We start from the raw sequence: 24493 nt of genomic DNA on the forward strand, positions 1-24493 counted from the left end.
TTTTGCTTTTTACCATTTGCCCCCCTTTGACCCTGTTTGCTGTTGTTTTTATATGTTTATACACATTGTCCCTTCCTATCACAGGGTATTACGTAAATAGCAGCCTTACAATACCTGCCATATCCTTTCGCTTTGTATGCCTACATATCCCGTCTCCAGAACCATTCCCGCACCCTCTATTTGGTTTAAGATAGTTGCAGTTTCAACTATGTGAAGGAAAATAATTCCATTAATTATCAGGATTGACTCTATGTATACATATCTATAATATAATTTAATTGTACAAAGCACATAATTGAGCAGACTACATGGTGCAGCAACTCAATGGAGACAAGATATTCTTGGTTGAATTGAATGCAAGCCAGCCCATTAAGTATTCAGTGAAAAAACATTTAAAGTAGAGATCATATGGTACAAAAGGAAAAAAATGGAAATTACTGAACCGATATATGTTTGAATGGAAGGATAGATTATTAGTTTAAACTATTTAGACCTCACGCCCAACCAAAAGTCTGTATGAACACAAATCTTAAATCTTGGCTCTATAATTAGTTTTCATCAATCCAGAGTCACAAGACTCACAATATATTGGCTTATTAACACCAATCACCATGCAGTGCTATAATTCTGGTTTTGATTAAGTTTCTCTTCATTCCAGTTCTTAATTTGAACCATGAATAACTAATTGTAGAGAGGGCAGTCCAACTTGCAATCAGGATCACCAATCCCAACGCCAAAGTATGCGGTGAAGAGAATGAGTAAAGTGTCCTGAGAGAGGCATCTCTTCAATAAAAGTTTCAAATACAAACAAAGAGGTTCTGGCACAGGAAGAGAAAACAGAATCAATTTGGCCTGCTGCCTGTGACAGGTTTCAGACTAACATACAGATTTACAAGATTGGCAAGGGAAGAACTTCAATAACTACTTAATGACAATTTTAATACATTGTGCATTAACGTAATGTGATTCGTTGTCGGAGCAATTGCAGTAATTTTGTACCACTATTTGGAGGCACCAAATAAAGTCCCAGAAAAAGATTCCTGCGTTGGTGATGAACAAGAATCAAGACTAACTTCCAGTCAATGCACTTTGAAATTTGTCCACTAGTCTAAAGAAACATAATCCCTTTGATACTACCACAATACAAGATTTTTTTTTAAAAAATCATACTTATAGGGCTTTGTAAGAAATCTTACAAATATTCAAATTCCCCAAATCAATTAAACATGTTCCACAGCACTTTTTTTGCTGGAAAGGTAATAGACATAATGAAAGCAAACATGTAGGTACAGCAAGCAGTTAGGAAAACCAATGATATGTTTGCCTTCATTGAAAGAGGACTTGAGAAAACTCACTGCATCTGTATAGGGCCTTGGTGAGATCACACCGAGATATTGTGCGCAGCTTTGGTGGTCTTAGCTTAAGAAAAGATATATTTGTCATAGGAGGAGTGCAGCGAAGTTTCACCAGACTGATTCTTGGGATGGCAGGACTGCATTTTGGAAGAACAATGTAGGGGGGAGTTGTACAATAAATGGCAGAGCCATCAAGAGTATAGAAACACAGAGGGACCTAGGTGTGCAAGTCCACAAATCCTTGAAGGTGGCAGCACAGGTGGAGGTGGTGGTGAAGAAGGCATATGGTATGCTTGCCTTTATAGGACGGGGTATAGAGTATAAAAACTGGAGTCTGATGTTGCAGCTATATAGAACGCTGGTTAGGCCACATTTGGAGTACTGCGTCCAGTTCTGGTCGCCGCACTACCAGAAGGACGTGGAGGCTTTAGAGAGAGTGCAGAGAAGGTTTACCAGGATGTTGCCTGGTTTGGAGGGTCTTAGCTATGAGGAGAGATTGGGTAAACTGGGCGTGTTCTCCCTGGAAAGACGGAGAATGAGGGGAGACCTAATAGAGGTGTACAACATTTCGAAGGGTATAGATAGGGTGAACAGTAGGAAGCTTTTTCCCAGGTTGGAGGTGACGATCACGAGGGGTCACAGGCTCAAGGAGAGAGGGGCGAGGTACAACTCAGATATCAGAGGGATTTTTTTTACAGAGTGGTGGGGGCCTGGAATGCGCTGCCAAGTAGGGTGGTGGAGGCAGACACGCTGGCATCGTTTAAGACTTACCTGGATAGTCACATGAGCAGTCTGGGAACGGAGGGACACAAACGAATGGTCTAGTTGGACCAATGAGCGGCACAGGCTTGGAGGACCGAAGGGCCTGTTTCCTGTGCTGTACTGTTCTTTGTTCTTTGACTGTTGCAAGAAGAGAGATTGGGTCAAGTGGGCCTGTATTCACTGGAATTTAGAAGATTGAGGGTCTCTCGTTGAGACACTAAAAAATGGGTAGGCCATTTAGGACTGAGATGAGAAACATCTTCACTCAGAGGATGGTGAATTTATGGAATTCCCTAACATAGGAGGCTTTGGAGACCAAGTCAATAAATATATTTAAGGAGGAAATAGACTCTAAAGACATCATGGTGTATGGGGAGAGTGCAGGAGTTTGGCACTGAGATACAGGATCAGCCATGATCATATTGAATGGCAGAGGGCAGAAGGGGCTGAATGGCCTACTCCTGATCCTATTTTGTATGTTTCTAAAATGGCTTACAATATTTTAATCCCTCACTTGCCCCAGATACAATGATGCAAGGCTGAAACTTTTAAATAAACAATCATAAATTACATTAGTCACTTAAAACCTGAAACACATTTTGTACAATAAGTACATTTGTAGATCAAAACGGTAAGAATTGACTACTTCTCAAAGCAAGCAGGAGCCACTTCTCTCAAAACTGTTATATGGCTGCAGCAGTACACCACATCACCTGCCAAACACAAGGACATTAGCAATTGTAATCCCACAGAAATCAGCAGCAAGACTTTGCAAGAATGGCATAACCAACAGCCTGAAAATGAGCATGATATTTTATGCCAGTGCAGTCCACTTCCATTTGTAGTTTGTCAGCTATCAAAAAGCTGTATTACAACCATTCACCTTTAGAGGTTTCACAGGTTACAATGGCTCAATGCAATATAGTTCAAATAAATATTTGTTCATGGCTGCCATTTATAGCATTTTTAATCATGACTTCATTTTAAAGTCTCTAATTCTGAGATTAAAAAGATTAATACACTTTTCTGAACCACTGGAATATCTGAACTTCCAAAGGGAAATCGCCAACATACATCTTTTAAGTACAATACATAAAAGCTGGAACTTGAAAGCTGAAAACAAACAAATCACAGGTTTGTATGCTAATTAGGAAAACCTCAGCATCACATTCACTGGAATGCTACCCACAGATGAAGGGCATTACTTTCATGGGAAGGCATAAGAAATTGGGGCAGTTCTCCATAGAGCACAGATTTGTTAGGTGTTCAAAATCATTAAGGGTCATAATGGAATGCATGAGGAGAAACTGTTCCAATGGCAGAATAGTTGGGTAATTGGCAAAAGAACCAGAGACAACATGAGAAAGATATTTTACACAGAAAATGGTTACAAACTTGGATGCATGGTCTGAAAGGGCAGTGGAAGTAGTTTAATGTTAACTGTTACAACAAAATTGGGTCAATATTTGAAGGGGAAGTGCAGAGAAGTAGAACTAATTCATAAGTTAAAGTTTTAAAGTTTATTTATTAGTGTTACAAACAGGCTTACATTAACACTGCAATAAAGTTACTGTGAAAATCCCCAAGTCGCCACATTCCGGCGCCTGTTCGGGTAGAACAAAGAAAATTACAGCACAGGAACAGCCCCTTCGACCCTCCAAGCCTGCACCGACCATGCTGCCCGACTGAACTAAAACCCCCTACCCTTCCGGGGACAATATCCCTCTATTCCCACAGGTATACAGGGAGAATTTAGCATGGCCAATGCATCTAGCTAGGACATCTTTCCGATTGTGGGAGGGAACCAGAGCATCCAGAGGAAACCCACGCAGACACAGGGAGAACGTGCAGACTCCATACAGAATGACCCAAGCCGGGAATCGAACCCGGGTCCCTGGTGCTGAGAGGCAGTAGTGTTAACCACTGTGCTGCCCGATTCATAGAGAGGAGGAAAGACACTTGCCTCAAACTGTTGAATCAAAAGATAGGTCGTTCTCAGAATTTCATGAGACTATATTTTAACCAATCATCAAAACACTAAGGGAGTATTAATAGATTATCACAAGCAGTAGGGCAGCCCATACATTTTGGTAGCATATGAAATGGTAATTCGGTTTGAAAAAAGTTTAAAGATGCAATGATCTAAAATTCTGCCAGTCCAATTTCCCCAATCGGAAGTTGGCTGACTCGATCTGAAACCTTCTAAATTAGTAACACGTTAACTAACCAGATTTGATTTGAAACTAAACTTAATCCGCACTAAAATTCAGTAATGCAGTGAAAACAAAAGAACTTGCATTTACATAGCATATAATTGAAATCCAGATTAGTGGACATCTAAACCTGCTTCCTGGTCTTTTTTGAATTATGCAACCTTCCCTTCCTGTTCAGTTCAACTCTTGCTTGAGTTGGAGCTAAATCTAAACAATCCTATCTTTTTATTGTTCAAACCCTGCTTGACTTTTACCATTCAAACCCGCTTAATATTCAGACTTTTTCTTATAAAACAATAAGACCCTGTATGTTACTTTGATAAAAAGACCGCTCAGTGCAAACACAAAGAAAAGCATACCCATAGCTACTTCAGATACTTAGAGCCTTCAACGCCAGAGCTCCCTTGATTTGATTGTGAGGTTGTACAGTAATATTCTGATACACATTGAACACTTGAATAATCACTGGTTGTTGACAGAATTGGCTTGACTATTTTCTTTACAATAAGCATCAGTCCCTAGATAAGTTATATCGTGAGCACCGTAGCAGATTCTAATCAAGATACAAAGGAGACATTTGAGTGCAGAGGGACTCATTCAGTTTTAGGTAAACTAACAAATAAGCAAAATAATCTGTACTGAGTTGAATAAAGATGGGCTTACTGATTAATATATCTCAGGATCTCAAGCTTGTCACACGCATCAGACAAAAACGTTGTGTATTTTATGATGCTTATGTATTGATCTTTAGCTGACAATTCTCATAACACAAATCTCAAACAATTCCCGTACTCCACCATCACTGGCTGAATTTGTTCTGTCACTCAATTTCTCCTTTAACCTGTCTATGTCAGGGTCCTATTTATTGACTATTCAACACTATTATTCCCATGAAACACATCTCCAAACCCTGTGGCCTGGGCCTCGGCATCTCCCTCTGCGACTGGATCCTGAACTTCCTAACTCACAGACCACAATCAGTAAGGATAGGCAACAACACCTCCTCCACGATCATCCTCAACACCGGTGCCCAACAAGGCTGCGTTCTCAGCCCCCTACTATACTCCTCATGACTGTGTAGCCAAATTCCCCTATAATTTGATTTTTAGGTTTGCTGACGACACCACCGTAGTGGGTCGGATCTCAAACAATGACGAGACAGAGTACAGGAATGAGATAGAGAATCTGGTGAACTGGTGCGGCAACAATAATCTCTCCCTCAATGTCAACAAAATGAAGGAGATTGTCATCGACTTTAGGAAGCGTAGAGAAGAACATGCCCCTGTCTACATCAACAGGGACGAAGTAGAAAGGGTCGAGAGCTTCAAGTTTTTAGGTGTCCAGATCACCAACCTGTCCTGGTCCCCCCATGTCGACATTATAGTTAAGAAAGCCCACCAACACCTCTACTTTCTCAGAAGACTAAGGAAATTTGGCATGTCAGCTACAACTCTCACCAACTTTTACAAATGCACCATAGAAAGCATTCTTTCTGGTTGTATCACAGCTTGGATGGCTTCTGCTCTGCCCCAGACCGCAAGTAACTACAAAAGGTCATGAATGTAGCCCAATTCATCATGCAAACCAGCCTCCCATCCATTGATTCTGTCTACATTTGCCGCTGCCTTGGCAAAGCAGCCAGCATAATTAAGGACTCATGCAGCCCAGACATTCTCTTCCACCTTCAGGAAAAAGATACAAAAGTCTGAGGTCACGTACCAACCGATTCAAGAACAGCTTCTTCCCTGCTACTGTCAGACTTTTGAATGGATTTACCTTGCATTAAGTTGATCTTTCTCTAAACCCTAGCTATGACTGTAACACTACATTCTGCACTTCTCGTTTCCTTCTCTATGAACGGTATGTTGTGTCTGTATAGCACGCAAGAACCAATACTTTTCACTATGTTGATACATGTGACAATAATAAATCAAATCAAAGTCTCACTTGCTGCCAACAAAAGGTGTGGCTATAAATATCCACATGGGCCCCAGTTATGCCTGTCTTTTCATGGATTATGTGGAACACTTTGTTTCAATCCCACTCAGGCCCACTCCTGCAACTCCTTTTCCATTACATCGATGACGATCAGTGCCACTTCATGCTCTTGTCAGGACCTGGAAAAAATTATCAATTTTGTTTCCAATTTCCACCCCTCTCTCACCCTTACATGGTCCATCTCTGACACTTCCCTTCCTTGACCTCTGTGTCTCAATTTCTGACCACCGATATTCATTACAAACCCACCCACTCCCATCGGTACCTCGACTACAGGTCCTCACACCCTGCTCCCTGTAAGGTCTCCATCCCATTCTCCCAGTTTCTCTTCCTCCATCACATCTGTTCTGATGAAGTCACATTCGAAAATGGTGCTCCTGACATGTCTGCTTTTTCCCTTAACCGAGGCCCCCCCTCCTATGGTTAACAGGGTAAACTCCTCTGCAGTGGGGAGACTAAACGCAGACTGGGTGACTGCTTTGCAGAACACCTTTGTCAGTCCGCAAGCATGACCCCAATCTACCTGTTACGTGCCATTTTAACTCAGCACCTTGATCTTGTGCTCACATGTCCATCCTTGGCCTGCTGCAATTCTCCAGTGAAACCCATCGCAAGCTGGAGGAGCAGCATCTCATCTTCCGTTTGGGCACATTGCAGCCCTCGGGACTTGATATCGAGTTCAGCAACTTTAGATTTTTTACCTTTCTCCTTCATCCTAAAACCCCCCTCCGCTTTTAAAAAAATATCCCATACGTGTATTGCCTCGATACAAACCCCACCCCTTCCGCACACCTGTCTTGTTGCTACTTTTTGTTGTAGTTTCTACAGTTCTAACACGCTCTCCCTCCCTTCAGTTCTGATGAAGAGTCAAAGGACTCGAAATGTTAACTGCTTCTCTACTAATAGATGCTGGCAAACCTGCTGAGCTTTTCAGGCGTCCTCTCTTCTTGATTCAGATTCCAGCATCAGCAGTATTTTGCTTATTCTAAGAGAGCTGATGGCCACATCAAAATAAACCTACCAGATTTATAAACAACTCATTTGGGGTCTTCCTGCCAGAATCTCCTATACCCAAATAATTATGCTGCTTCAATGGCAGCAGCAAGATTAATGACAATGATGGCATTCATGTGATACTATGCAACACCATGATGTTACAATGCCACATATGTGCCCAGCCAACGTTCCACAGCTAGTCCACATGAAATGAGAAGGCAGAGAATTAAAAACCCTCAATTATTTTGAAACCAATTTATTCTAGCTGTTTTCTAGACAGGAATGAGTCAGATTAATTTACCTCAGCTAGGCTTGCAGTAGAGATAGTACAATTGGCTGCAGTGCACACAACTTGGTAGGGAAAAGGGAAAAAAAGCCCCGATTCCCTGATCAGCTTTCAACAACCCCCTACTCGGGGAGATATAGTAGGTCTGCAGCAATACTTAACTATCCCTCTAGAACATAGTAACTCATACAAGAAATGGCGAATACAACAATACCATCTCAAGGTATTCCATCTCCTGTGGAAAAATACTCAGCATTTTTCAATGCCATCAAAAGAAAAAGGATAGAATTCTCCACTTTAGAAGAGATAAACATGGATAAATGTGGACTGACGCAATCTGTTCCCATGTGCAGCAAGACCTTGACAAAATTCAGGTTTGGGCTGATAAGTGGCAAGTAATATTTGTGCCCTGCAAGTGCCAGGCAATGGCCATCTACAACAAGAGAGAATCCAACCATCTCCCCTTAATTCAAAGGCATTCCAATTGTTGGATACCCTACTATCAACATCCCGGGTAACATTGACCAGAAAGTGAACCAGCCATATATTGTGGCTACAAGAGCAAATCAGAGGCTGGAAATTCTACAGAGAATAACTCATCCCCTGACTCCCAGAAGCATGCCCACCATGCGTGAGGCACAAGTCAGGAGTATCATGGAATACTCTCCACTGGCCTGGATGAGTGCAGCTCCAAAAACACTCAAGAAACTTGACACCATCCAGGACCAAAGCAACCTGCTTTATTAGCATCCCACCCACCACCTTCAACATTCACTCCCTCCACCTCGATGCACGGTGGCAGCGTTATATACCATTTACAAAATGTTCTGCAAGAATTCACCAAGGCTCCTCAACAGCACCTTCCAAACCCGTAACCTCTATTAGCTCAAAGGACAAGACAGCAGATGCAAGGGAACACCAACACCTGACATTCCTTCACTGTCACTGGTCAAAAATCCTGGAGCTCCCTCCTTAACAGCACTGTGGGAATACTGATATCGCACGGGCTGCTACGATCCAAGAAGGTGGCTCACCACCACCTTCTCAAGGGCAATAAATGCTGGTCTTGCAGGTGACACCCACATCCCCTGAAATAAGAGGAGAAAAACTGAAAGAGAGAGAGAGAGAGTCAGTCACAGGAGGGAGTGTGCCTTCCATTAGAAATAAGATTAAGTACTAAATGCTGATGTGGAAATTCTACTCTATCAATTTCAGAAGTCAAACTAAGAATTAAGCGCAGTTACCTGCCCCAAAATTAGACTACACACTTGAATTAACTTCCAAAATTCTATTTCATACATGGATGATCAGGAGAGATGACTAGTTTTAAAGCCATTTTTATGCCAACAATTCCTGTCAATGGAACCCATGTATTATTTTTGATCTACAATGTTCAATATGATGCCCAATTACGGCAATTACTGTAAAATCTCCTAACCACAGACACCAAACCAGAGCAGAAACCAAACTACTATTAGGGAACGATTTCAGGAGCATGACATGTCTTTTAAAATGCAATAGAAACTAGCTGACCTTCATTGCAGTAGTTTGAGGTCAATTTTGCCAAGCTTAGTCACCATTACTATTTCAATTATTTGCTACAGAGTCTTTAACAGAAAAGTAAATTCACAAGGCTTATACTGATAACATGCAACTCATTTCAATCATAGAATCCCTACAGTGCAGAAGGCGGCCTTTTGGCCCATTGAGCCTGCGTCGACAACAATCCCACCCAGGCCTATCCCCATAATCCCACGCATTTACCCTGCTAATCTCCCTGATACGAAGGGTAATTTAGTACAAAGAACAAAGAAAATTACAGCACAGGAACAGGCCCTTCGGCCCTCCAAGCCTGCACTGACCATGCTGCCCAACTTAACTAAAACCCCTTACCTTTCCGGGGACCACATCCCTCTATTCCCATCCTATTCATATATATGTCCAGATGCCCCTTAAAAATCACTATTATATCTGCTTTCACTACCTCCCCCAGCAGCGAGTTACAGGCACCCACCACCCTGTGTAAAAACCTTGCCTCGTACATCTCCTTTAAACCTTGCCCCTCGCACCTTAAACCTATGCCCCCTAGTAATTGACTCTTCCACCCTGGGAAAAAGCTTCTGGCCAATGCACCTAACCAGCACGTCTTTCAGACTGTGGGAGGAACCCGAAGCACCCAGAGGAAACCCACGCAGACATGGGAAGAACGTGCAGACTTCACAGACCGTCACCCTAGGCCGGAATTGAACCCGGGTCCTTGGCATTGTGAGGTAGCAGTGCTAACTACTGTGCCACCGTGCTGCCTGAAAATTTTAAAAATGAACTTGCAAATTGCCAATTGTTAAACATTAAACATTTAAGTATCAGTTTCACATTTCAAGAATTTCTAAAGACCTATCTTTGCTTTAAAAAAATCCAATGTGTGATGTTCAATTATCTAATCATTTTGCAACTACAAATATGCCCCATGTCCTCATCTCACCTAGATTTAGGGGTTGCCCACAGAAATTCCATGCAATAATATGGATAGTGAGAGCCTGTATATACAAGTAACCTTTGAGAAGTCTTTATCTCCTCCAAAAATGTCCAAACTATGTGAAGCACAGCTATTAATCTGAAAACTTTTCAAAAGCCCACCTAACACAATGAAATAGTGGGTGAAAAAGGATACAATGAGCAAAAGGATAGGTTCAAAATTCATAATGATCAATTCAGCTGATAAGATGGGATCCATCCCCCTAGGGGTCATGCTTTAGGCCAGTCAATTCCTCAACCCACATCTCACAGCCACCCCTTGACCTTGCCAGTCCCTTTGTATCACTGGGATGGAGTGGAAAATCATGTCTCACAAATTTGATTGAGTTTTTTGAAGGGGTCACCAAGAAGGTAGATGAGGGCAGTGCAGTTGATGTTGTCTACATGGACTTTAGCAAGGCCTTTGACAAGGTACCGCATGGTAGGTTGTTGCATAAAGTTAAATCTCATGGGATTGGGTGAGGTAGCCAAATGGATACAAAATTGACAGAAGACAGAGGATGGTTGTAGAGGGTTGTTTTTCAAACTGGAGGCCTGTGGTGTGCCTCAGGGATCGGTGCTGGGTCCACTGTTATTTGTCATTTATGTTAATGACTTGGATGAGAATTTAGCAGGCATGATTAGTAAGTTTGCAGATAACACCTAGGTTGGTGGCATAATGGACAGTGAAGAAGGTTATCTTGGATTGCAACGGGATCTTGATCAATTGGGCTAGTGGGCTGACAAATGGTAGATGGAGTTTAATTTAGATAAATGCGAGGTGATGCATTTTGGTAGGTTGAACTCAGTTAATAGTAGGGCATTGGGGAGAGTTACAGAACAAAGGGATCTAGGGGTGCATATTCATAGCTCTTTGAAAGTGGAGTCACAGGTGGACAGAGTGGTGAATGCGGCATTCGACATGCTTGGTGTCATCAGTCAGAACATTGAAGACAGGAGTTGGGACGTCTTGTTGAAGTTGTACAAGACATTGGTACGGCCACACTTGGAATATTGTGTGCAATTCTGGTCACCCTATTATAGAAAAGATATTATTAAACTAGAAAGAGTGCAGAAAAGATTTACTAGGATGCTACCGGGACTTGATGGATTGAGTTATAAGGAGAGGCTGGAAAGACTGGGACTTTTTTCTCTGTAGTGTAGAAGGCTGAGCAGTGATCCTATAGAGGTCTATAAAATAATGAGGCGCATAGATCAGCTGGATAGTCAATATATTTTCCCAAAGATAGGGAAGTCTAAAACTAGAGGGCATAGGTTTAAGGTGAGAGGGGAGAGATACAAAAGTGTCCAGAGGGGCAATTTTTTCACACACAGGGTGGTGAGTGTCTGGAACAAGCTGCCAGAGGTAATAGTAGAGGTGGGTACAAGTTTGTCTTTTAAAAAGCGTTTAATCAGTTACATGAGTAAGATGGGTATAGAGGGATATGGGCGAAACGCAGGCAATGCAGGGACTAGCTTAGGGGTTTTTAAAAAAAGGGCAGCATGGATAAGTTGGGCCGAAGGGCCTGTTTCCATGCTGTAAACCTCTGACTATAAGGACATGCCAAATTTCCTTAGTCTTCTGAGAAAGGAGAGGCATTGGTGGGCTTTCTTAACTATAGTGTCAGCATGGGGGAACCAGGACAGGTTGGTGATTTGGATACCTAAAGGTTTGAATTATAAGGAAAGGCTGGATAGGCTGAGACTTCTTTCCCCTGAGGCGTAGGAGGATGAGGGGTGACCTTATAGAGGTCTATAAAATCATGAGGGGCATAAATAAGGTGAATAGCCACGGTCTCAGAAGGTCTAAGTCCAAATCTAGAGGGCATTGTTTAAGGTGAGAGGGGAAAGATTTAAAAGAGACCTGAGGCAACATTTTCACAGAGGGTGGTGCGTGTATGGAATGAGCTGCCAGAAGAGGTGGTAGAGGCAGGTACAATGACAATATTTAAAATACATTTGGACAGGTACATGAATGGGGAAGGTTTAGAGGGATTCAGGCCAAATGCAGGCAAATGGGACTAGTTCAGTTTAGAAAACCTGGTCGGCATGGACAAGTTGGGCCGATGGGCCTGTTTCCGTGCTGTACATCTCTGACTCTATACAAGGCCATCTCTGATCACTTCCTCACATCGCTCACCACCCAAATCCCCCTTTTCTCACCCCAACCCTACTCTCCTTTTGTATCCATTCCTGGAAGAAACAAATTCCCAATTCACCTACAATTGCACCACCATCTTGCCTTTGGCCTTCTGTTCGCCACACTATTTCTGCAGCTACTTATTTACCTGGGATGAGTTGCCTGAAGACAAACAGGTTTGAAATTCTTGTGTGATCAGGTCATGATCGATAATGTAATGCAAATACTTCTAGTTCATTTCAAATGGGGAGAAGTATTAAAACTTCAAGTGGATAGAAACATTATCTTCCCTTGGTTTCCTTCTGGCAAGGCTGTGGACCAATGCATTTGTATCAAATCACCATAGAGACCTCAGCATTCAATGCAGTTCGTGCATGTAATTCAGGATGAAGTCCATACAAACAGAACATGACCTGGATTATATACATGTGAAGCGAAGCAAAGAACTACAGCACTCTTCCACAAACTATTTTCCAATGTGAACCAATTTTAATCCACTATCATTTCCTCAAGGGAAATTAGGGATGGGCTTAGCCAGCAATTGCCCACCTCCCAAGATCAAATATATATATTTTTTTTAATTGAGAAACAGAACAGTAATAAAGCAGCATAATAATATGCACACACAATAAATATTGTTGAAAATCGAGATATTACTGCTTGCTGCTGAGAACAAAGTGATGTTCAGAAAACTGGCACCAATTCACTAAAACCAGGTGTTTTGGGGTTCTCTGGAGGCTAGGTATCGCCAAAACTTCAGCCAATACAAAGACTCACAAAAGCCAGTGTCTCAGTTTAAAGACGCATCTTTATTAACCAACGATCGAAGAGAGAGATAACATTGGTCAGTCCAATGCCTCCACAGAAAAGACTCTGAGCTTTCCAATATAACTCAAGTTACAATGCACAGATCGACCAATTATACATTTCTCAAATCAAATGTTCCCGTTTTCTGTTAGTTATGATCAAACAATCTTCAATATCAATCAATCATTAATAACATCTGTCACATACTTTAGCCAATTACATTCTACTCCCTGACATCATGAGATTTCATTGGTTCGTAGAATCTGGATGCTTCCTCATCCTATTGCTGATGCTTCTTCCTCTGTTGCCTAGTAACCCGTGACGCTTAGCTACAAAGGTCAAAGTTAAAGTTTGAACCAACTCCTGCTATGTCACTGGCCAAACCAGACAGATGTACTTTCTCACATCTGAGTAGGGACCTGTCTTATCTGGATATTGTGAAAAACTATTCATAAGTAGCCTTGAGAACCTGACGGCTAGAAACTTTCACTGATAAGAACTTGCACATTGAGATCTTGTTTCCTAAAAATGTGGTTCTGTCTGCTCAGGCTTCATCCGATCATCTCTTGCAGCAGCCTGCTCTTGGCTAAAGTGCACAATTACTTTATAAAATAAAGTGAATACATTTAAAATACCAAAAATATGTTTAAATCAAATATTTGTTCAAATCTCAATCTTATGTGCCTTTATGCAGGCAGTTTCCCTGTTAAACTGTCTGATCGGAGGTTATTTCACTTAATATCAGTGGTTTGATTCGTGCCTTAAATCCCTAATTATTTAAAGTTTCTCTAATCTACTCGGATTTTCTCTCCAACACCAGGCGAGACAGGGACTCCAACTGCTCCCCCCAACTACCAACCCCAGCCTGCAGAACCCAGAGATTTGGGCTCCGCTGTACCTTCCTCCTTATCTCTTGGCCCCACCACCTTATGAATCCTACAACACAGTCACGTAGTCAGCAGTGGAGGGCACCCAGTTGCTGGGACGAGTGATAACAACCAGCTGCTCCAGGCTAGCGCGAGGCGGGCTGACAGTAGTCAGGGTTTGGGTCTGGGTGCAAGTTGCGGTGGGGCTGCCCATTCTGAAGCTCATGGATTGCGCCTTGGATGGCAAAACGTCAGGAACAGACTGAAAACATGAGAGAGGTCAAGCGTACTGACAACTACAGAGAGTTAGTGGTAGAAAAATCATTTCTAAGGGTGGAATTCCATGCATGAAAAGTTGGTAATCCACCAAATAGCAGAAATTTCTCATCCCTGATTTACTCAACTGCACTTCCACCTTCGACTCCTAGTCCCCAATAAAACCATTACTTTCTCTCACCCTGGTCATTCCCCAGCTACCTTACGTCCAAGGGGCACAGATTGCAAAGGATATGGTGGGTAACTGATTTAGCCATCCACTGCCAGATCTGATAGAATTTAATTGGTCCCATCAGTCCTGCTCTCATTTGCTGGGACTACTCACTATTCCAGGCTCATCGTGGAATGGAAAGATAACCATTTTTTTTCCTATTGAAAACTGTCTTCCTAAATCGCCTTTCCCTTCCAATCTCACCTCCCAAGTGCGAGACGCTCATGGACTTAGTTCTTTGACACTAAGTTCGAGACTACTCCATTAGCTGCTTGTGCCACGTCACTCCCTCTCAAAAGCCTAATATAACCAAACTGCCTTTAATATTTTCTACCCACCCTATCCCTAAAATTGCATCTTTTTCTAGTGTCTCTCCTATATCCTCTCATGCCCTCCAAGGTCACCTTGTCCACTAGATCCACCTTCTGTTCCCCTGAATCTATTCAATTAAACTGCTGATCACCAAACTTCCCCCCCTTAACACCCATGTCAGTTGGTGTTGTAAATGGTTCTCTTTCTTCAGGTGTCATGTCTCTACTTTGGAGCTGCTGTCATTACCCCTCTCCACGAAATAAAAATGATCCTTGACCCTATTGCCCTTGTAAATTAATAACCCATCTCCAACCTCCCTAGTGTTTTGCAAGTCTCTGAATGTATTGTACCTACCAACACTATTTCTATCTTTTCCGGAACTCCATGCTTGAATCCCATCAATCAGCTTTCTGTCCTTGCTACAGGACCAAAACAGCTCTTATTAAAATTGCAAATAACACTGACGAAAGCAAAAGATAAACTTTCCCTCCTCCTCTTTCTATCTTCAGTCTTTGACATGGTTGACCATACCAGCCTCCTCCCAACATCTTTCCACTGTCATCCAGCTAGATGGGACTGCTCTTAACAGTTTCATTTTCATCCACCTCATCAAAACCAGAGAAACACTTGCTTTGGCTTCGTCCTGCTTCCGCACCAGTATCTTTGGTATCCCCAAGAACATATTCTTGGCCCCTTCCTATTGCTCATCAACATGCTGCCCCTTAGTGACATCACCCAAAGACACAGCACTAGTTTTCACATGGACACTGACAGCACCCAGCTGTTTCACCATCTTGACTCCTTGCCTGTGGTTAAATGAACAGATTGCTGGTCTAACATCCAGTATTGGATGAGTAGGAATTTCCTCAAATCTATATTAACATTGAAGCCATTGTGTTCGGTCCCTGCTCCAAACTCCCTTCCCCAATGACCCCACCCCCCTCCTTGGCAACAATCTGAACTTAAGTCACAACCTGAGTTGCACTAGCCTAAGCTAATCTACTGACCTTATATTCATGCTATCACGAAGATTGCTAGTTTCCACCCCTGCAACACCACCAGACTTCACCTGCTCAAATTTTCATTCATGCCTTCTATTCCAATGCATCCCTACCTGATTTTCCACATTCCATCCTCCATAAACTTAAGATAGGCCAAATTATGTTCCCCGTGCCTCAACTCGCAGCAAGTCCCGTTCCCCTATCATCCCTGTGTCTGCTGATCCACATTGCTTCCTGGTCAAGCAGCATCTTGATTTAAAATTCTCATCCTGGTTTTCAAGTTCCTCCACGGCCTTGCCCCTCCTCAAGTCTGTAATCTCTTCCAGGGCTACAACCCTTCCAGATATCTGCATTCTTCTAATTCTAGCCTCTGCGCGACCCTGATTTTAATTGCTCCATCACTAGGAGCAGTGACTCGAGTTCCCTAGACCCAGGCCTCTCCACCTCCTTTTCAATCTTTTAGTCTTTAAAACCTCTCTCTTTGCCCAAGCTGTTAGTCATCTGACCTTGTATCGCCCTGTATGGTTCATTGGTAAACACTTTTATATTACTCCTGTGAAGCACCTTGGGATAGCAGACATGGATCAGCAGACACAGGGATGATAGGGGAATGGGACTTGCTGCGAGTTGAGGCACGGGGAACATAATTTGGCCTATCTTAAGTTTATGGAGGATGGAATGTGGAAAATCAGGTAGGGATGCATTGGAATAGAAGGCATGAATGAAAATTTGAGCAGGTGAAATCTGGTGGTGTTGCAGGGGTGGAAATTAGCAGTCTTCGTGATAGCATGAATATAAGGTCAGTAGATCAGCTTAGGCTAGTGCAACTCAGGTTGTGACTTACGCTCAGATTGTTGTAATGGCCTGTAACTTCTGGAGGAGGGGCAATTTCAGCAGATTTTCAATCCGCTTGTAGTCATTTATCTTGAAATCCACACTCCTTTCTCACCCGACATTCCGACTCAGCCCAGGTGATATCTGTGTGGTGCAGCAGGTTCCCACAACCTTCTAGGATAGTGCTGGAGGTAAGGAGGACACATCCCTTTTTTATGGCACTAGCTACTCTAAATTGGCGAAATTTGAAGGTCTAGTCACTTTGACAAGTGTCAGAAAACAGAGGTAGTTCAAATTTAAATGGATGTTACATTACCTTCTTGGTCACTACGTTACAATTTGGTCGCAAACAATAATAAAATGTTTCAACTGGGACAATTACTCTTTCTCAACCATCAATCTCTTATCTTTGTCTGATTTTCTGAAACAGACGTCTGATCTCCTGTAGTCTCTGATCACCGAGTTTCAGATGTTCTGAAATCTTCTTGTTACAGTTCTCTGGATCTCTCGACCTTCTACCAGTTGCTTTCTAATTTGCTCTATGGAACGCTAGCTGGCCAGATTACTCCATTATACAAGCAGACCTGAGAGACCTATCCTATCTCGCTTCCAGTCTCCAACTCAACGGACTTGTTTTGGTACAGATTTTAACACAAAGAAAGCTGTCCCACAGATTGCTAGGCAATTATTGGGAGTCTGCATTCCGAATCGCTAAAGCACAATAGAGTCACAGCTGGATGTTGAAATAAAGCTCCCACACAGGCAAACATTGTTTACTCAGCCTGAAAACTAATCAGCTTCCTTGCAAGCACAGAAAATTTAATCAAACCTACCTTTATTTCAAATGTTTATCCATACACAAATCCCTTAAAGCTAACTCTGGTTTCCTAACATGGGTTTAATTTAGTGTTTTTGTATAAGGGTACAACTCTAGTTAGATTCATGTGAAACAAAAGTGTTTGCATGCATGGGGATTTTGGTTTCAGTTCAAACATGGCTGTGTGTTGAGAGACCATTTACTATGGTAAAAGTAAACTCAAGCTTGGGAATGAATGGGATGTTGCTTAGCAACCAGAGGCCACCTTTAGGGAGAAAACCTTTTGAGTTTCTGTTTGGCAGTTGGAGATCGGAAGCTAGAGAAGGAACAGCTCTCAGCTTTGCTAGAAGCAGGAAAGCCATAAAATGGCGTAATGTGAATGAAAGCAAGCTCTAGAGAAGCTAAAGGACAATTAGTTCTAGGAACCAGGTCCTGATAATAAAGGATAGGATAAAAAGAGTAGCAAGCAAGGATCTTAACCCAGAAAAACCAGGATGTAGAATTAGTTTAGATGAAGCTAAGAAACAACAAGCGGTAGAAAACACTAGTAGTTTTTGAACCCCTACAAGTAGCTGTAGTGTCAGTCATATAAATCAGGAAATAAGAAGTGTATGCAACAAGGGTAAAACAATAATCATAGAACATTAATCTTCATATGGGCTGGGCAAACCAAATTTGCAGTACAGTAATTGTATGGATGATGAACTTATGGAATGCATTTAATTTTCTCAGTGTGTTGAAGATCCAATGGGGGGCAGTGATACGGCAAACGTTTTTTGGAGGAAGGACCCTTTTACAAATAGATTGACAATCATAGATTTCCCCATTCCATCAAAATTATATTACACTAGTTATTTCTGAAGGTGCTGCATGCAATGTGTGTATTTAGGGTAGATTTGGAGAGAACGTTTTCATTTGTGGAGAATCTAAATCTAGGGGCCATAGTACAGGAAGGTTACAAATCAAATCAGTAGGGAATTAAAGAGAAATTATTTTCCTAAACATGGTTAGAAAATGGAACTTGTTACCACGTGTTTGAAGCACATAGCTGAAATGCTTTCAAAAAGAAATGAGTAGGAGAGAGAAAAAAGGAAGAGAAGGACATGCTGGAAAATTGAGTGATAGACCAAAAGGATGGAGACGAATGGAGAATAAATATCAGCACTGACTAGTTAAATCAAATAGCCTGTTTTCATGCTGTATCTTCCTTGAAATCAATGTAATTACTAACCAACAAATCCAACATGCTGTGATGTGAAGTGACAGGTCATTTTCAGAACATGCTTAAAGAGTTGTCCATCTGAGCACTCCTATCTAAGTCAGTGCAAAGTTCAGTGATTCATTCCCAATCACCCCTGCATTACTTTGCAGCGAGCTGTAGTTACCCATCCACCTTCCTGATCATAAAATGTTCTGGGGAGAACAGGCATTTTGTTTGCATCCTCTTCAAACTTTGGCATTCTCACCGAAAAACAAAATCTCTGACAGTGGACTTCAGCACTTGAAAACTGATTTATCAGACAAGGGCATCATGTTATCATGTCCGTGGGTTAGGGGAATCAGATCACAAGACTAAAATAAGGTTAAATAATAACTTGGGTTTGTTAAGAATGATGAAACAATAAATAAACTCTTCTGCTGATAGAGCGCAAAAGAACGAAAAAATCCTATCAGTGAAAACATTCAAACTGTGCACTGCAATAAAGATGGAGGGGATAAAAACATCTTGTGCATCATGTCTGCCCCATTAAACAAAGTGGATTTTAAGAAGGGAAATTAAAATGCTTGAAAACTCTCATAAAAGTTTAACATTTGGAAAGTAATCTTAGTGCACTTCTGAACATTTTTCTTCTGTACTATATAAATACAAATTGCTGGATAGTACTATCACAGTTGCCCTCTGTATGGCAGATTCACTGACAATAGAAATGACAAAGACAGAACTAGAAACAGTGGGCAGATTTTATAAGTTGAGTCGGAACCCTGACAGCAGCCGAAAATATGCTTCAGCAATATCCGCTGCTGGTTGGCAGCACCTCCGTCGTCCCCCCTCTGTCTTCCAAATCCTCTAAATTCTACTGGCATTAACAAGCTGCTGCCAGGTTTGCTGTCCAGTGCAGAACAGCCGCATACCCCCTTCGAGCTTCTGGCTGAAATCAGGGCTGGCAGCTCAGCAGCACCACCAGAAGTGGTGGCCACTGCAAAGGCACAGAGAGGACCCAAAATCAACAGCAAATGGGTCCAAAAACATTTAAGTATTAATTAAATTCAACTGGTGGAAGGGAAACCTTTGAGCCAAGTGCTGGGGCCATGGAGGCTCTCTCTCCTGCCAAAGCCTCTTCTCTGAAAGAAAAAAAAACTACTCACTCCTCCCCAATGATACAGTGGGGCTTTCCAACTCTGATCTGTCCTCATAAGCAGTCCAGATCAAAATAGGAGAGCTATCAATAAACTACAATATTCCAGTGGATAATCTAGATATTTTCTTTCAACAATATATTCTGGAAACAAAACAAAAATGAAAATTTTGTTTGCCACAATTAAACAACTAAATTCCTAAATAGAATTTCTTCCCCCATGTTAAGTAGCACATGGTTTGGAGGTTAAATTTTCTGATCAAGTTAAGAGAAGAAATTCATTATATTGGTGAAACTGATGTATATTGTGTTTTATGTATATTGCCAACACCCAACTCTACCTCTATCGCTTCTCCTGAATTCTGCACTGCTTCTGCGCTGTCTGCTTTCAATCTTGGATGATCAATAACTTCCTCCACATTTGAGGTCAGAAAGGTCAAAGCAATCATCTTCATTCCACTGTACAATTTCTGTCACCTAACTGCCTCCCCTTCTCCTCCCAGCCACTACATCATGCTGAACCAGACTATTCATCATCTCAATCCGCTAAACCTCTGAGAAAGGTTTCTGAACCCCAAACTGTTCTGTCCCAGAGGCTATCTACTTCCACCAACACATCACCCATTTCTGCCCTCCACCATGCGCTGACACGCATTTCCTCACCCCAATATCAATGATCCAGACACCAGACGATTTGAGCCATGTATTTCAAAAGGAAGCCAAATGGGCACTTGAGGGAAATAAACCAGAAGTGCTAGAGCAGAGAAAAAGACTGATTGGAGTGCTCTACAGAGAAACAGCATGAATTTGATGGACTCAATGGCCTCCTTTGTGCTGTGTAAACTTTATGTCTCTGGTTCAGGTCTTAACTACTCTGTACAAGAGTTCATCCTGCATGGTGGTTCACTGAGAAGCTGGGTTTGCCTGTAATGAGATCCTATGTCATAGTTTCAAGTGAAAGAATCAGTGATGCGCAAACCGCAACTTAATTACCATGGAATCATAGAATACAACCCTCCAGTGCTCAACCCATCGAGTCGACATCAACTCTGCAACAGAACATCTGACTTTAGCACCTTTACAGAAATAAATATTAACTAACAAATCACACTGATTTGTCGGAATGTATTTCCAGTTTTCATTTGAATCTGAACAAATGATGAATTTACACAGGATTGAGAGTGTAGACTTGTGGTTTAATAGCAAACAAGCCATTCAAGAATCTTCCCTCTTCAAACTAGAGTGGCGTGACTTTGCAGAATTACCTGCTTAGTAGAGGTCTGCTTTTTACTCTATTTTAGTCAATTTCAAGTTCCTAAGTAAACCTTTTCATAAAGTTCAACATAAACTGCAGGGACTGAATTTGAAAGTCCAACAAATCAAGGGCACAGCAACAACTCTGCTCGTTTTCAGTTCAGACCAGTGTGATTTAACTATTCTAAAAAGGAGTTCCATGTTTCAATTTACTTTGTTCAGAAACAAATAGTATGTAGTTATCCTTAAAAATACTTAGAAACAGGCTGCATTGACTTTGACTAAATATGCATTCTATTAAAATTAAGTAGAAGTTAAACCGCTCAGTAAGTTTACGAGGATTGCCAATATTATTTTTCAGCTCAATTAGACAGATCATTCCGGATCATGCTTGCTGTAACCCATCAAGTTGTTGGCACCATATCAAATATCTCTCAAGAGACTCCCTATACAGACATAAAATCATCTTTCATTCCAACATGTGAGCCTTTGTTTTTTTATTAATTCTCCCCATCCTCAGCCAAGCACATTAAACTCTGACAGCAGTTCGGTAGATTTTCAGAAGTTCTTAGGATTAGTCATTACTGCACAAGAGGCGGCCATTCTGCCCATATTCTGAATTTCCTCAATTTTCCATGTGACCAGCAATCAACGTATTCCATGATGATGAAATACAGTATAGGAGAAACTTCCTTCAAAATGTCTTGTGAAGCATGTTGTTTTTTTAATTCATGGGATGTGGACATGGCTGGCTGAGCCAGCATTTATTGCCCATCCCTAATTTTCCTCGAGAAGGTGGTGGTGAGCCACCTTCTTGGAAATCCTGCAGTTCATGTGTAGGTATTATTAACATCCATCTCTCAGTGTCTGCCAAACTGAGCTTTGATTAGGTGACTTGATCCTCCTGCTCAATGGTCTATCATCCAACAGTGCTCCCAAACGACAAGTGAATTTGGTTACAGAAACGAAAAAAATAAGTCAATAAAGGAGAAGACAAAAGGGAAACCAATAAATAAAACTGCTATTGACACAATTTAAAACTGGCTTGTTTTTAATACACAATGAAACAAAGTAATGCAGGTTTGATTGCAAGATTAGTACAACTGCCTTGACTTCTTCTCAATACGCATGTCCCAAACTTAGCATATACAGTTTGGAAGACTGCTAGATGAATCAAATAAACAATCTCAATATTAAATGACATCAAAACTAACAAATTTATATCAATATAACATACTTCACATCTTCAGGGCATCCCAAAACATATCACAACTGATCAACTAAAAGAGTCATTGTTGAAGTGCAGCCACCAGCTTGGTCAGAGGTTAGATAAATTTGCTTTGACCAAGTTGATGGAGGAGATGTTAGCAAACACACAATGATAACTCCCCTGTTCTTCAAATAGTCCCCTGGGGTCTTGTGCATCCACCCAAACAGCCAGACATGCCTATATTTCATATCTCATCAAAAAGGCAGCACCTCAGGCAGTCTTCCCTCAGTGTTATACTAATTGTCCTCGTGTCTTGACTGATAATTTATCCCTGATCCGTGACTTGTAAAATAAAAAAGGATCACATCACTGCTTTTTGTGGGACCATGCTCTGGACAATTTGATTGCCATGTTTCTCTATATTACAACAGTCACTGCACTTCAAAAATACCTAATTGGCTATGAAGCAACTTGGAACATTCTATGGTCATAAAAGTTATATAAATTTAAGCAATATTATATATTGTAACATACACAGTAGGAAAATTCAGTTAATAATTTAGTCTCCAGGAATAAATTAAAACTTGCATCTCAAAAGTACAGGTCATTACTGGACATATGGGAATTAATGGAGTAATACTGAATTCAAACCTAAATTGATCATGTTTTCATGCTCTTTTAAGCTGCACAGCCTTTTTAACTTCTAAAGCTTTTATTTATTGATTTATTGCTAACAATAGGACAGTTGTTGCTTATGCGAGTGCTTCAATTAAAATCCTGCACAAAACCTTGTCTTCGATGAACTGTAATTTCCTGGAGAAAAGAGCAAAGGCATTGTTTTCAACCCTCACAAGGGACATCATACCCTTGCCAATTCCATTCCCATCTAGTACTTTATTTCAGCCTAAACAAGGTTGTTTGCAAATTCAACAATTTATTCAACCCTGAGCCAAGTCTCACACCAACCTCTGCCCGTCTATTGCTGAAATCCTCATCCAAACCTATATCACCTCCAGGTGAAACAGTTCCAATGTTTTCTTGAATGACCTTCCATCCACCCTGCACCTACTTTAGCTCCTCCAAAATTATTCTACCTCTATTCCACCCGATTTCTCATCACCCTTGGCCTACATAACTGCTGACCCCATAATGCTGCATTTGAAATTCTGATTCTTGTGCTTAAATCTCATGGCTTTTCCTCCCCCATCTTTGCAATGTCCTCCAGTCTTACAGCTACCTGCTTTCCAACTCTGCCTTTCTTTGATTATGGCCTCATGCATTCACCCAAAACACTTCTCCCACACTGCTGGCCCTGCCTCAAATCCACCTAAACCCAATGCTTCGGAATTGCCACCCAAAACCTCTACCTCTCCAGCTTTCAGTTTTTTAAAACCCATCTCTTAGACCAAACTTTTGATCACCTCTCCTCCTTCATTTAAACTTACACCTCTACAAGGCGTAATTTCCCCCCGTTTCAGGGATTCTCAACATGCAATTTTGTTGAATATTAAATTGATTTTATTTTGACCACTGGTTTACTTAGTGCCAATGTTGGTTTGATTTGTCTATAATTATTTCATTTATCCCTTTCTGAATAGAAGCACAACATTGCCAATCATTCAGCAGTGTAACTTCTACAGAAAGTCCTCGCCTAACGTCGTCCACACAGTGTCATTTCACATTAACGTCATTCTCCAATTAGAAGCCTGCATTCACGTTGCATTGCTGCTATTTCAAACTGTCACCATATGCCTGGACATTCCTTCACAACTCCCATGTTGAGCCTGTAAGAGCTGGTTCTCTGGTAAGGTGGGAACAGGCAATCTTGGGAGGGGCATATGAGCTTCAGACGTACCATTTCACTTAATGTCATTTTGCATAATAATTTTCCAAGAACAAATTAACAATTGTAAACCAGGACTTCCTGTACACCCCAGAGGTGTTTTGAAAGTTTGTGATCAAAACATCTGCTATTTCCTTCATGGCTCCATTTAGCCTGATGCTAAATGGTAGGATCAGGTGTCTTTAATATCACTATTTCAGTTTTGGAATTACTTTCTTATTGATATTTATTCTATTTAGCTGCTCATCTCATGTACTTTGAGATTTATAATACCAGAATCATTAGCGAAATCCCATGTGGTATAGTACTCAGTTTGAAGTTCTTACATTCTCCAAGATCTTCCCCTTTACATCTCCAATCTGCCTTACTCTTTTTTTAAGACATGCGTTTATAAATTCCTTGGCTATTACTCTATTTCTTTTACATAGAAACATAGAAAAT

The 24493-nt window shown here is 41.3% G+C and overlaps 1 protein-coding gene across 13 annotated transcripts in view; it reads right to left on the minus strand.

Annotated features, from left to right (window-relative positions):
- The window catches only part of LOC144495074 (ceramide transfer protein), a 166026-nt gene that overhangs the window by 130329 nt on the left and 11204 nt on the right, over positions 1-24493 (minus strand). The gene's annotated exons all lie outside the window — the stretch shown is intronic.

The sequence above is a fragment of the Mustelus asterias genome, chromosome 6, assembly GCF_964213995.1.
Source record: "Mustelus asterias chromosome 6, sMusAst1.hap1.1, whole genome shotgun sequence".
In the NCBI taxonomy this organism is placed as follows: domain Eukaryota; kingdom Metazoa; phylum Chordata; class Chondrichthyes; order Carcharhiniformes; family Triakidae; genus Mustelus; species Mustelus asterias.